The sequence below is a fragment of the Oryctolagus cuniculus genome, chromosome 17 (genome assembly GCF_964237555.1).
Source record: "Oryctolagus cuniculus chromosome 17, mOryCun1.1, whole genome shotgun sequence".
NCBI lineage: Eukaryota > Metazoa > Chordata > Mammalia > Lagomorpha > Leporidae > Oryctolagus > Oryctolagus cuniculus.
The window spans coordinates 20,531,248-20,545,159 of NC_091448.1; the positions used below are offsets into that span (position 1 = coordinate 20,531,248).

A 13,912-nucleotide genomic window follows, 5' to 3' on the forward strand; every position below is an offset into this window, starting at 1 on the left:
GATCAAACTGTGGAGCTCAGCTCTTTGCAACGCCTTGGCAGGAGTGAGGCCAGGCCCCAGCAGAGCCTCCCGTGCCCCCTCCTCCACTGCTGTCACAAGCTTCCCGACTGAGGCTCTCCAGCCAGCTGAGCGCCTGTGCAGTCTGACGCCTCCTCCCCGGGGGCTCCGGGGCCTGCACTGAGTTGGCCACAGATGGAGGGCAGGCCTCCTCTGCTTATGGAAGAAGGGATATTCCTGAAAATGCCCTTGTGTGGCTAACGTGTGGCCAGTGGGCCCCAGGGCAGCCGATTTCCTGGGATCCAGAGAGGTCTGGAGGGGGATGTCATGGCAGCATGGGTCTCTGGCTGGAGGGGATAGCAGCTGTGGTTTCAGTTACATTCTCAGAAATGTCTTCGTGATCTAGCTCCCTGTGGCGGGGCAGGAGCGAGGGAGGGAGGGTGTGAATGGGAACCTTTCAGGCCTTGTATTCGTGAGAGTAAGGGAAGGAGGCTGCAGCCAGTCCTGACCGGCAGCAGGGAGAGGCCATGACAGGGCTGTGGGTCGGCCTTCCAGGCTGAGCCCTCAGGCCTCTGTCTCCTGGATTGGGCCAGGGTGGACAGATGCAGCTCTGCGGGGGGCAGCTCTGCCTCCTGGTATCTCCTGGGAATTTGCTCTCTGGGTTCTCAATGGAGTCTCTCTGCATCTTAGCTTCCTGTTCCATTCCTTTCTCTCTAGGACTCCCTCCATGTCATGTCTCGGTCAGGTGACCCCTCAATTTAGGAGAATATGTCCCTGAGACCCGGAAGAAGACGGTCTCACCTCATCTGAATTGGCAAGCAGAGAGGGGGGTGCTGGACCTTCCTTCCTGTCCCAGGATGAGAGCATTCTGTTTTGCCGAGGTAGTCACCCAGAACATTCTGTCCCCGAGCCTGTGCACACAGCCAGCCAGGTCTCGCTCGGTGTCTAGTGATCTGTCAGAGACATGCTGGGAGACGCACACCTGCTCCGCCCTTCGGGGCACGTGAACTGGCACCCTTGCAGCCATGGTAGCTGGACTGAGTCCTAGATTTTGGCCAGCTTAGCAAGAGGCGCCATGCATCTTAGCTGTTACTAGAAACTGCCGTGTATCGGCAGCAGCTCCACAGTGTTTACGGTGTTTGGGGCACTTGATAACAGCACTAGGTAGGAGACCAGAAAGTGTGGTGGTCACACAGGTCATGGATTGACAGACTCTAGTTATGGATCCTCTACTTTTTTAAAGATTTTATTTATTTATTTGAGAGTAGATTTACAGAGAGAGGGAGGGAGAGACAGAAAGGTCTTCCATCCACTGGTTCACTCCCCAAATGGCTGCAACGGCTGGAGCTAGGCTGATCCCAAGCCAGGGAGCTTCCTCTGGGTCTCCCATGCGGATGCAGGGATCCAAGCACTTGGGCCATCTTCTGCTGCTTTTCCAGGCCATTAGCAGGGAGCTGGATCAGAAGTAGAGCAGCTGGGTTGAGAACTTGGGCCCATATGGGATGCTGGCACCACAGGCAGAGGCTTAACCTATTATGCCACAGCACCTGCTCCAAGGCATAGTCTATTTACGGGTATTGGCCTGGGTTGGGATGAGAGGGGCATTTCATGGTGAGTGGGCTATTGACTAGGGATGGACACGTGTGTCCTACAGCACCAGAGGTGCTGTAATAAAGGCCTCAACAACGTGGGGTGGGAAACAGGGAGGGTGGGTTTCAAGCTGCCTGGAACAAGGCCAAGACAGTGACGGGCAGGAAATCCTACAAGAACCGCGGTGGGCTCAGGTGCCAGAACATGCGGCAGCGGCTGTCACGGGGTGACCAGCACGCTCAGGGCTGTTCTTCCAGCCAGCTTCCTCCTCTGGCCTCCAGGCTCCCCGTGCTAACCCCCGTGCAAAGTGCTGTACTGGGTGCTGGCCGGGACCGTGGGACAGGGCAGGAGCCCGTGGCTGCGGGAAGGCCTTGGTGATCAGCCACAGAGCCAGAGACATTCCTGGCTGGGTCCCGGGGAAGAGCTGTCAAGGGAGGGTCAGAGGCGGGCCTGCAGCCCCCGTCATCGCTGCACGTTTCTAACCGAACAACTGTGGGAGAGGAGGGAAGGGGCGCTGTGTGTGTGCTTGGGGCCAAGAAGGGGTTCTCTTCCCTTTGTGGCCCCCTGCAGCTCGGCTTCTGGAGCTCTGATTTGCCTGGCTTCGTGCTGGCCCTTGGACGGTTGCCAGGGAAACCGTTGGGCAGCTCGGGAGATGCAGCCAGAGGGAAGGAGGGGTGACTCAGGCGGCCTTCTTCCCACACACCAAGCCCCTGTCCCCTCTACGTGGGAAAGGATCCCACTCAAGTGACACTGCTTATCCCCACTTCCCTGGACAGAGCAGCCCCCTGTAGCTCTAACTGGCAAGGTTTCCCAGGGAGGGAAATGGCCCCAGACGCCGGGCCCTGGCAGATGCACCCGGGCACAGTGTCAGGGTCCCGCGGCCTGGGCGAGCGGGGGTGCCGGCGGTGTCCACCCAGGCCTCCCGGGGGCGGCCTCGGGAGAATTATTGATCCTGGGCCGCCGTGGACTTCTGACCTCGGCCTGGCAGGGAGAGAAGCCGGAACCGCGGGCCTCTGGCCCGGGGGAGGGCGGTGGGCGGGCCGCGGAGAGGGCTAAGGGGCACGACCACGGCCGTGTGGCTGGAGCCCTGTCAAGGTGGTCGACTGCCCTGCGCTAACAAAGCCGCCCGCGCTCGCGGCCCCAGGGCGCCGCTGAGAAGCCACGTGGGGCCGCCAGCCCGCGGCCGCGGACCGGGAGAGTGCGCGGCACCGCCACGCCGGACTCGCCGAGGGGGTTCCGGGTGCCCGTAGGCGGCTGTGGACCCAGCGCCAGGGACTTCAGGGCTCGCGCGCGCGCGCCGGGCGGAACCAGGAAGCGGAGCGCGCTCGGGACTGGGGCGACGCGCGCCCCCGGGCCTCCGAGCGAGAGCGGCGCGCGCGCCCCCGTGGGCCCCGGCGGGAGGAGAGTCGGCGGTCGGAGCCGTCACCCCGGGCGGGGACCGAGCGCAGACGACTACGCGCGGCGGCCCGGCCGAGGGAGGGAGCGAGCGAGCGAGTGAGCGAGCGAGAGGGCGCGCGAGCGAAAGAGCCGGCCCGGAGCAGCCGCTGGCGCCCGAGGGGCCGAGCGAGGTAGGAGCCGCGGGGCAAGCCCTGGACTCGGGGCCGGGGGCAGCGAGGTCGGAGAGCCCGCCCGGGTGGGGCCCCGCGGTCCAGCTGCCGAGGCGCCCGGCCGCGTCGCCGCCATCGCTCCCGGCCCGTGAGGCGGCCGCGGCGGCTGCGCGCCGGGTGAGGGGCGCCGGGGGAGAGGGGAGCTGGCCGGGCCGCGGAGGGGGCGGGGGGCGTCGCGGGCGCGCGGCGGGGGTCGTGAGGCGACCGCGGTGGGCAGGCGCGGCGTGCGCGTGTCTTAGGGGGGGCGTGTGAGGGGCGCGCGCCGAGAGCGGGCGAGCCGAGGGGTTTGCTGTCGGCCGCCTCACGCCTGTCTGTGCAGTCGCGAGGGGCCCCTGGCGTCCCCTCGCTTTTCCTCCTGGTTTTCGAGAGGTGTTCGCGTCGGCCGGGGATGGGGTGAGTCCGGGGGTGCTCAGTGGGGTTGGGGTGCTTGCAGCTGCAAGCAACAGTCCTTATAAGGAGGCAAGACTACAAATACGAGGATTTTGATCCAGCTCCGGGGGGTGCGGGATCCCACATCAGGCCGCGCCGGGCCTGGGCTGCCCGGTGTCGCGGGGGGATGCGGGGTGTTGTTTCCTGCTAGCCAGGGTCCGGAGACGCGGAGGGCTCCTGGTGTCGGGGGCAGATAGGGAGAGTCGGAAGGGCAGCCGTCTTATCACAAGAGCGGGTCTGAGGCCGAAGGAATCTGGCAAGATGGTCAGGGCGATCAAAGAGGAGCGAACTTGCGTGGGGCGGGAGGAGCGCTTGCAGCCCACAGCGATGGCAGAGGCGGGGGTGGGGGGGCAGGTGCCAGCTTTTAGGCAGAGGGGGTTAGTGAAAACCACAAGAATTTGAAGGGCAGAAAGAGATACCGATTCTCTTCTTCAGCACGGGGCAGGCCCTGGTCTTTTGCTGCTTGTCCCCTCCCGTCCTACCTCGGATCGAGTGTCAGTGCTCAAAGTGGGTCACAGAATGGGGGAGCTGGGAAGGACCCCTGCGTTGTTTTGTTGTGCACATGGAGGCCCCGAAGAAATGGAGTAAGGGGCCTGCCCCGTGCCCACAGCTCTTGGTTTTGTGGTTCGGGACTGAATTGGTCAGAGGGCTCTGAGATGGTGCTGTAGTGGCCTAAGTGCAGTTCGTATATGGTCTCTGGAATGTCCTTGGAGAATACCCCCTTTGATAGGGCTAGTGTGTCACCACGTATTACACCGGGCTTATGTCATTGTTTTGGGCTTCAAGTGGGGTTTATAGTCAGTTTGTATCTTAGGTTTCCAGAGCAGTTGGATAGCTGCCTGGCCATTATAAACTTTCAGCTGCTGAGTCTACATTATCTCAAATAATTTTACTATCATTCAACTCAGATAATAGAAAGTTGCCTCTTTCCCCAACATTTTGTTACTGTTCATTTGTTTTTTACTGTTTTACATTCACTGTCCTGCAAGAGGATTTGTATTTTGTGTGCCTTTCATGTTTTTTATGATATCATTTTGTAACCTTATGGACACTGGCTTGGTTCTGATCATTTCAGATGGGGAGAATCCTGTGGATTGGCTTAGGGCTTCAGGTTTTTTGAGTGTTTTTGTCCCAATTCTCATCTTGTAGAAGATCGTGGCGGTTAGACTGTGTAGTGTTAAGTGGGAAAGGGGCTGCTGATTTTAAGAAAAATTGTGAAAACATTTGTGATGTCTGCCATATTCAATAAACAATACCATACCTTTGATCAGGTTAGTGTTATCTCCTAGATGCCTTGTTTTCTGTAACCTCTGGAAGATGAAAATTTTACCTACCGGGTTGAGGCACAGGGTAGGAATGGAAAGATCTTTTTTAAAAAAGCAAAACATGAGAAAGAAAAAAAAAAAGGTTGATTTCTATCACCAACAGTTTAGTTATTGCATAACTTGGAGCTAAGCCCTGCACAAACTCTTTGCTGTATACCCAACTAAATTATTCCCCCTTTTCAACAGTTTCTACCTATTCCATTTTCATATGATTTGCCAACAAGACAGTAATATAGAGTGTGTTAATAAGGTGAATGTGTTTCTTCAGTGTGCACTTCATGACGTGTGAGAGTTGCAGGGAAAGTACCATCATTGTTTGGAGTGTTACGCCATAAATATTTTGGTCAACACTTCCTATCCTGCTCTGACTTCTCATTTCATCTCCATTTTCTTCCTCTCAATTGATTTTTTTTGTCTTATTTGCATATGCAAAAACCATATCAAGACTAAAGGTGTCATTTATTGCTTTTGTGTGGGTACTTCGATTTTTCTCAATTATGTTGTTGTTAGGATTCAAATTACTTGTGTTTGGTGGCTTATACTTATAAATATGCTTTTGGGAGTTCATTTAGCTTGTTACATAGATGAGTGAGACAGGTAGTCTTATTATGTAAAGAAGATGTTAGAAAGAGGTTAATTTGCCCACGATTAGATGCCAGTTGATGGTAGAATGAAAGGAAGCCTGTTTCTGGTGCCCTCTAAACATCTTAACTATCACACAAGGTTGCAGACACTCTGTCAGTGACACGTGCTTTCCCTGCTGTTAGAGAGTGGATTGCCACATTATTCCTACAGAAGGGAACAAGCAAGCCCACTTTTTGTGTTTTTTGTTGTTTTGGGGGCATTGGAAACTTAGTTCTTCTGAAAAGCTCTCTGGCAACTGTAGTGAGTGAGCTCTTCAGAATTTTGTTGTTTTACTGGTTAGCAACATCACAACACTGACTCTGGAACATAATACAAAATGATGCTTAAAAATTAGCTGTAGGCCAGCCCCACAGCTCAATAGGCTAATCCTCCGCCTGCGGCGCCGGCATCCCGGGTTCTAGTCCCGGTTGGGGCGCTGGATTCTGTCCCGGTTGCTCCTCTTCCAGGCCAGCTCTCTGCTGTGGCCTGGGAGTGCGGTGGAGGATGGCCCAAGTGCTTGGGCCCTGCACCCCAAGGGAGACCAGGAGAGGCATCTGGCTCCTGGCTTTGGATCAGCACAGTGCACTGGCCACGGCGGCCATTGGAGGGTGAACCAACGGCAGAGGAAGACCTTTCTCTCTGTCTCTCTCACTGTCCACTCTGCCTGTCAAAAATAAAATAAAAAATAAAAAAAAAATAGCTGTAAAGCATCACTGTCACCCATGTGTGGTGTTTAAGGGGAAAAAATTTAAATCTGAGCTTTGTAAATGGTGCTGTTCTGAAATCAGGAGTATTTTTTCTCCTGCAGTGTTGGAAACACACAATTTTATGCTTATTTCTGGGAATAAGAAATCTAGTTTCCACTGTACAAAAAACTGTACAAAAAAATGTACAAAAAAAACACATTTTTTTGTACATTTAAATTATAAGCATCAGAGTGATAAAATGTTTTCTTTTGTGTTCACTCTTAATAATAGTGTCCTTATTTGAAGTAAAACATGACAATGGATATTACACTGATGACGATCCTTTGCTACTGAAAAACCTGGAGGACTGTATGTCCACATCTATGCTGTTTTTTCTAATCAAAAGAAAGTAGCAATTTGCTGGTGCTAAATTTTTGTTTGTTTGAATGAGACTTTTGTTTTGGTGGTTTCAGATGGCGTTTTATTAGTTTTGTTAGTTTTGGTCACACCCATGACTTCCTTGGAAGGTATCTTTGAGGTTTGGTTTCCTTTTTTTAAAAAAAAAAATGGTAATATTGGGGTGGGGGGGTACTTCCTGTTTGTATTTTCAAAATTAGGTCCACATGTTGACCTTCTTGTAGTGTCACGGTTTTCTTTTAAATGCACAAAGACAGACAGCAGATGGCACGGGTTTTGTCTCTGACCATTGTACTGCTTCCTGACAGCTTTCCTGAGCTAAGCTGGAAGGCCTGATTGGGAAGGCAAGACGTTCTTGAATCTTTTCCCAACTCTCTTCAAGGTTTTGAAGCCCTGGAAGCAGTCTTAAAACAATAGTAACAAAGGCACAATTAACAGAAAAAGGCTGTTTTCTCCCTGGAAAACAGTGCAGCAGTGAGATAGAGGTGAAGCGTCGTAGGTAGACCCTGGAATGGGAGTGCGCAGAGACGACTTGCCCCAGATGTACATGCTATGGAACCCAGGCATGTGTTCAACAGTGACTGGAATGTTTTTTTTCCAACCTCACCTAACAGCCATACGCACTATCTTGGAGGAGTGAAATAAGAACAAGGAGAAATTTGAGGTTTGGAGGACTCACCCTTAGCCTTGACCCTCTAGGGTAATTAATGATAGATAACTTTTAGTTTTACTGTTGGAGAACAAGTTCTGTGGAACCTTGAGGAGAAGTGCGTGTCGTGTTATTCAGTGGTTAAAGAAGTGATCTTTTCCTGAACTTCAACTCAGTGGAGAAGAATAATGACTAAATGGATCCCTGTCTGAATTGGCATGCTGATGTATTTGCAGTTGAGGGGGAGTTTATTCTCTGAGTTTTCTTTTGGATCACAATCTTGAAAGTGATACTACATTAGTATGATATATAGCTAAGCATGATGTCAGTGGCAAATGAAGTTAATACTTGGAGTCTCTTGACTTCCCATTCACCCCCAGCCCTAGTTATTCAGGAAAGGAGAAGTTATAATTTGTCACATAGAGGATATTTTCTTCTTTGGGTTTATCCGTAAGAATTATGCTCATTTTCCCATAGATTACACCATGAATATTATTGATAAGGACATTTGTGTTTTTCTTTCCACTTTTGGAAGCTGCCTTGCAAAGTCTGCCGTCTCACCATCCATTTATTCTTATATTACCTTTGGCACTCTGAATTACCCTTTGCTAAGTTTTACACACTTCTCTTATGAAGAGAAATAGCTCCGTATTCCATGCACTGTTAGTTTTTTGAGTCCTTGTGCTGACTCATTTTTTAAAATTACACTAAGATATAGAGCATGGTTTGAGAGCAGTAATGAGATTCTCAGAAAATATGAAAACTTTCCTCTCTGACTAGTTAGAGAAAGGTTGGGGAAGACAAGGGGAAATACATCAATGAGCCCATCAATTATTGTTATTTGTTGGGATTAATTTGGTGACTAATATTTTCAGTGCCCATCAGGCTAGCAAATGTAAATTTGGCTTTACTCTGCAGTGATAATAGGAGAAACCCAATTATTTTCTACTGCTGCTTGTTTTCTCCTGAAAGGGGATTTCTTTTTATTTGGGAAATCAAGCCAAAGTTACCAGTAACAGCCACATCCATAATTTATATTAGAAATTATTATTTGCCACTCTAGACTATAGCTGTACTTACCATGGGCTCATCTGATTATCTTCATAATAATTACTATACAGTCTCTCAAGAGGTGAACTGAAAATTACCTGTTTGTATTTTAAATTTTAACATTTAAAATTCAAATGTTAAAATTTATGTCTAAAACCCAAAGTTTGAGAAAATGTTTCAAAGCTGTGAAGTAGAAAGATAATAAAAATAATGACAAACGCGTCCTGTTCACATGCAGTGTGCCGAGCAGACACTGCCCAGCTGTTACCATGTTTTATGATCCTCAGAGGAGCGGGTGTTATCCACAATGACAATGAAGAAATGGCCACAGAGAAGTTAAGTAACTTACCCAAGGTCGCATTGCTGGGAGGTTGATTCCAGAGGCTGCCTCCTGAACTGTTGGAGTGCAAGGGAGAGCAGGCACCAGCAACTTTGTAACAAGATACTTGGTTTCTTAAAGGCTTGTATTACTTTGTTTGCATTCCAAAATGGATTCTGGTTTGTTTTTATTAGAATTTTTTTATGTGCTTGAGATACGTTTCTGCTTTTCAAAGATGATAGTAGTATTTTCCCAATTAACATATATAATCCACAAGGTGGGCAGTTTGTCTCATGATTAAGATTCTGATTAGGACACTTTCCTCCCACTTCTGAGTACCTGAGTTCAGTTCTCAGCTTGTGTTCATGATTCCAGCTTCCTGCTCATGCACACACTGGCAGGTAGCAGTGAGACCACAGGGAAGGCTCAAGTATTTGGGTACTTGTCACTCCAGTGGGAGACAGATTGAGTTCCTGGCTCCTAGCTCTGCCCTGGCCCTTGCAGGCCTTTGGGGAGTGAACCAGTGGGTTCTTTCTCCTAAATAAATAAATAAAAATCTTTTTTAAAAGTATATAATCCAGGGGCTGGTGCTGTGGTGCTGTAGGTTAATCCTCTGCCTGCGGTGTCAGCATACCATTTGAGTGTCAGTTCTAGTCCCAGCTGCTCCTCTTCTGATCCAGCTCTCTGCTATGGCCTGGGAAAGCAGTAGAAGATGGCCCAAGTACTTGGGCCCCTGCACCTGCGTGGGAGACCCGGAAGAAGATCCTGGCTCCCAGCTTCAGATTGGCTCAGCTCCAGCCACTGCAGCCATTTGGGGGAGTGAACCAGTGATGGAAGACCTTTCTCTCTGTCTCTCCTTCTCTCTGTCTGTAACTCTACCTCTCAAATAAATAAATAAATAAATATTTTTTAAAAAGATATATAATCCAGGTGGAAGTTATATTAAAACAGGGACAGTCTTAATTTCTACCGCAGTTGTCCTTCTCTTGTTTTTCCACGTGTATTATTCATCATAGGAGCAGAGCTGGAAGCTGTCCCTGTAGCCTCTGTTTACACACAAAAGGATGATTTGTGTCGGTGTGGTGGGTTCATGTGACATGGGCGTCTGTACTGACAGCTCACTTGTCCAGCTCATTTTATCTACAACTTCATTTTGAAGGGATTTATGATCCTATTCTTGCTTTATTGAAGATTTCAAAGCCTTTAATTTCTGTGATTTCTGATATAGGCATAAGAATCCTGCTTATTTGATTTCAGTTTAAGGCATTTGAGCTAATTTTGTGTGTTTAGAGTTATGCCAAAGCCCTTAGAAACTAGTCCCAGGAATATTTCATTTCTTTTCACATCTGATGCCTGTTTTCTCTCCATGCCTTTCCTTGGGGGGTGGATTAGGAAGTTAAATCTTAGGAGACAGAATTCAGGACCCTATAGAGTAGCAATCTGAACTTGGGAGACCAAGTCAGAGATGAGAAAAACTTGAGTTCCCTGTGCTGACAGTATCAACTTGTTCAAATAAACAGAGGATGTTAGCTTCCAAGATTGTCAAACTGTCACCTTTGACCAAGGCTGAATTTTCTTTGAATGTTGACAGAAGTTACAATGTCAGTGGAAAAAGCTTAATGTGAGGTATCTGTAACTCAGAATTTCCTTGTGTTTATGTCAGTGAGATCCTACAACTATAGCAGTTTTTTTTTTCCTCTGTGTCTGCTGAGTTAAAAAAAACCCTCAGTGGGGCTTTCCAACCTTTGAGATGAGAGTAAATCAGAAAGCTTGTGAACAACTGTTTTGTGTTGCCTAAAATTCAGAACCTGTACCTGGTAGGAGAGTAGGATTATTAAAAATCCAACCTGCGCTAAATGTTTTAAATAAGCTATTTTACAAATGCCATTTTAGCTTGTATAAAAATAAACTGTTGAGTACTTAATCAGTTAAAGTAGCAAAAATGAGAATTTATCAGCTTTATAATACAGCATTTTGCAAGGTGTATTTTTTTTTAAGATTTATTTATTTATTTGAAAGGCAGAGTTACAAAGAGGGAGAGGCAGAGAGACAGAGACAGAGAGAGGTCTTCCATCCTCTGGTTCATTCCCCAAATGACCACAATGGCCAGAGCTGGGCTGCTCTGAAGCCAGGAGCCAGGAACTTCTTCTGGGTCTTCCCACATGGGTGCAGGGGTCCAAGGACTTGGACCAACTTCTCCTGTTGTCTTAGGCCTTAGCAGAGAGTCAGATTGGAAGTGGAGCTGCCAGGACTCAAACCAGTACCCATAGGGATGCCTGTGCTGCAGGTGGCAGCTTTACCCCATACCTCCCTGCTAAGACACAGTGCTGACTCCACAAGGTGTAGTTTTAAATAGGTAAAATGTTCCCTCAGAAATAATTCTTTTTTAAATGTTTCTAAAGATCTTTTAGTCATGTATCAGGCCTAGGCAAGAACAGGCAGTTCTTTACAAAATACAACAGTTCAGGCTGTGGGTTTGAGATTTTAGGGCTTTGGATCTGTTTCTGATATGAGACTGGACCCTCTGGAACCTAACCCCAAAAGTACAGGTAAGTTAAGGCTGCAGGGATACACTGCAGAGAGCCCCTCTTGGAAGGTTTTTCTTTGCTTATTGTTTGAGTCATGTAACTCTGTATGGAAACCGTGAGTGTAGTTATATGGTATAGATGAATTTATCTTGCAGTGAGTTTAAATATCAGTGAAAAGACTAATTTCATATGTATAGCATTGACCTTTCTCCTTAACTGTTGAAGGCATCAAAACAAAGTAGAAAACACTTGGCTTCCTGAACGCCATGGCTGCAGCTCATAAGCTGAGTTGGTGCTGAAGCATGAGCCCCTGATGTCGCAATACCAGAGCAGAGCACACAGCTTTGAAGGAGTGGGTTCTTAAGTAAGATAGCTTAGTGCCGTGAGCGCATACTTAAAGTTTTGTCCTAAAAATCCTGAAAGTTTATGGTTTGAATTTTTATTACCTAAATGTGTAGAGGTCAAGTTTGGACAGAGCTTAACATTATATACCAATTATATTAATAAATTTGTAGAGAACAAAAGCTGCTTTTATAAAGTAACAAATAAAATAAAAATTTTGATATAGACCTATAAATGTTCAAAATTTCTGTGTCAAAAATGCCAAAAGTCAAAGGTAAATGACAAAATAAGAAAAATGTCTTTTGATATATGCAACAAAGGATGATGGGTAATATTTTAATGTATACATAAATCTGACAGGGGTAATAGGTTAATATTTTAATTTATACATAATTTAGGGGCTGGCAGTATGAAATAGCAGGTAAAGCCCCTACCTGTAGTGCTGGAATCACCTATGGGTGCCGGTTCGAGTCCCGGCTGCTCCACTTCCGATCCAGCTCTCTGTTATAATCTGTGAAAGCAGTAGAAGATGGCCCAAGTCCTTGGGCCCCTGTACCCATGTAGGAGACATGGGAGAGGCTCCTGGCTCATGGCTTCGGGTTGGTGCAGCTCCAGCTGTTGTGGCCATTTGGGGAGTGAACCAGCAGATGGAAGACCTCTCTCTCTCTCTCTCTCTCTCTCTCTCTCTCTCTCTTTCTGCCTTTACCACTCTGCCTTTCAAATAAATAAATCTTAAATATTTATATATATATATGTACACACATATATTTTAAAATAGTAGTAAGAGAAAGATGATTCCCACAATAGGTAGGAAAGTGAACAAAAGAAGAAATACAAATGGCGGTAATCATATAAAATGATGTTCTATGGAACTAAAAATCAAGAAATGCAAATAAAAATGATTTTTTTTAATTTTTTTTAACTTTTATTTAATGAATATAAATTTCCAAAGTACGATTTATGGGTTACAATGGCTTCCCCCCCATACCGTCCCTCCCACCCACAGCCCTCCCCTTTCCCACTCCCTCTCCCCTTCCATTCACATCAAGATTCATTTTCGATTTTCTTAATATACAGAAGATCAGCTTAGTATACATTAAGTAAGGATTTCAACAGTTTGCTCCCACACAGAAACATAAAGTGATGAATAATAGATGATTTTTTTAAATGATGATGAAATCAGATCAGACCTATTGTCATGTTTAATCCCAGTGAGAGTCAAGTTGGGAGTTGATAATTTTTTTTTTTTTTTACAGAGGATCAGTTTAGTATGCATTAAGTAAAGATTTCAACAGTTTGCACCCCCATAGAAACACAAAGTGAAATATATTGTTTGAGTACTCGTTATAGCATTAAATCTCAATGCACAGCACATTAAGGACAGAGATCCTACATGAGGAGTAAGTGCACAGTGACTCCTGTTGTTGACTTTACCAATTGACACTCCTGTCTATGGCATCAGTAATCTCCCTATGCTCCAGTCATGAGTTTCCAAGGCTATGGAAGCCCTCTGAGTTCTCCGATTCTTATCTTGTTTAGACAAGGTCATAGTCAAAGTGGAGGTTCTCTCCTCCCTTCAGAGAAAGGTACCTCCTTCTTTGAAGACCTGTTCTTTCCACTGAGATCTCACTCACAGAGATCTTTTGCCAGAGTGTCTTGGCTTTCCATGCCTGAAATACTCTCATGGGCTTTTCAGCCAGATCCGAATGCCTTTAGGGCTGATTCTGAGGCCAGAGTGCTATTTAGGACATCTGCCATTCTATGAGTCTGCTGGGTATCTCACTTCCCATGTTGGATCACTCCCCTTTATTTATTCTATCGGTTAGTGTTAGCAGGTACTAGACTTGTTTATGTGCTCCCTTTGACTCTTAGTCCTTTCATTATGATCAATTGTGAACTGAAATTGATCACTTGGAATTGTGAGATGGCATTGGTACATGCCACCTTGATGGGATTAAATTGGAGTCCCCTGGTATGTTTCTAACTCTACCATTTGGGGCAAGTCAGCTTGAGCATGTCCCAAATTATATATCTCTTCCCTCTCTTATTCCTACTCTTATGTTTAACAGGGATCACATTTCAGTTAAATTTCAACACTTAAGAATAACTGTGTATTAATTACAGAATTTAACCAGTCATATTAAGTAGAACAGACAAAACAACTACTAAGAGGGATAATGTATTAAGTTGTTCATTAACAGTCAGGGCTATGCTGATCAAGTCACCGTTTCCCATAGTGTCCATTCCACTTCAACAGGTTTCCTTTTTGGTGTTAGGTCAGCTAGATTTATAGAGTAAAAATGTTGAAAAAGTGAAGAGAGTTGCTTGGGGGAGTGTGGGAAACTGGCA

At 47.1% G+C, this 13,912-nt stretch overlaps 1 protein-coding gene across 8 annotated transcripts in view; it reads left to right on the forward strand.

Annotated features, from left to right (window-relative positions):
* Positions 1-2,635: 2,635 nt before the first annotated feature.
* LOC100348267 (signal transducer and activator of transcription 5B) overlaps positions 2,636-13,912 on the forward strand; it is a 77,213-nt gene continuing 65,936 nt past the window's right edge. For 4 of the 8 annotated variants that reach the window (XM_070060690.1, XM_070060689.1, XM_070060688.1 and 1 more), the window contains exon 1: positions 2,638-3,155. The gene's annotated coding sequence lies outside the window, so the exon portion shown is untranslated. Of the gene's footprint in view, positions 3,156-3,273; positions 3,312-3,476; positions 3,588-13,912 lie in introns of those variants that run through there. The other 4 variants (XM_017349339.2, XM_070060683.1, XM_070060687.1 and 1 more) reach the window with 4 other exon arrangements.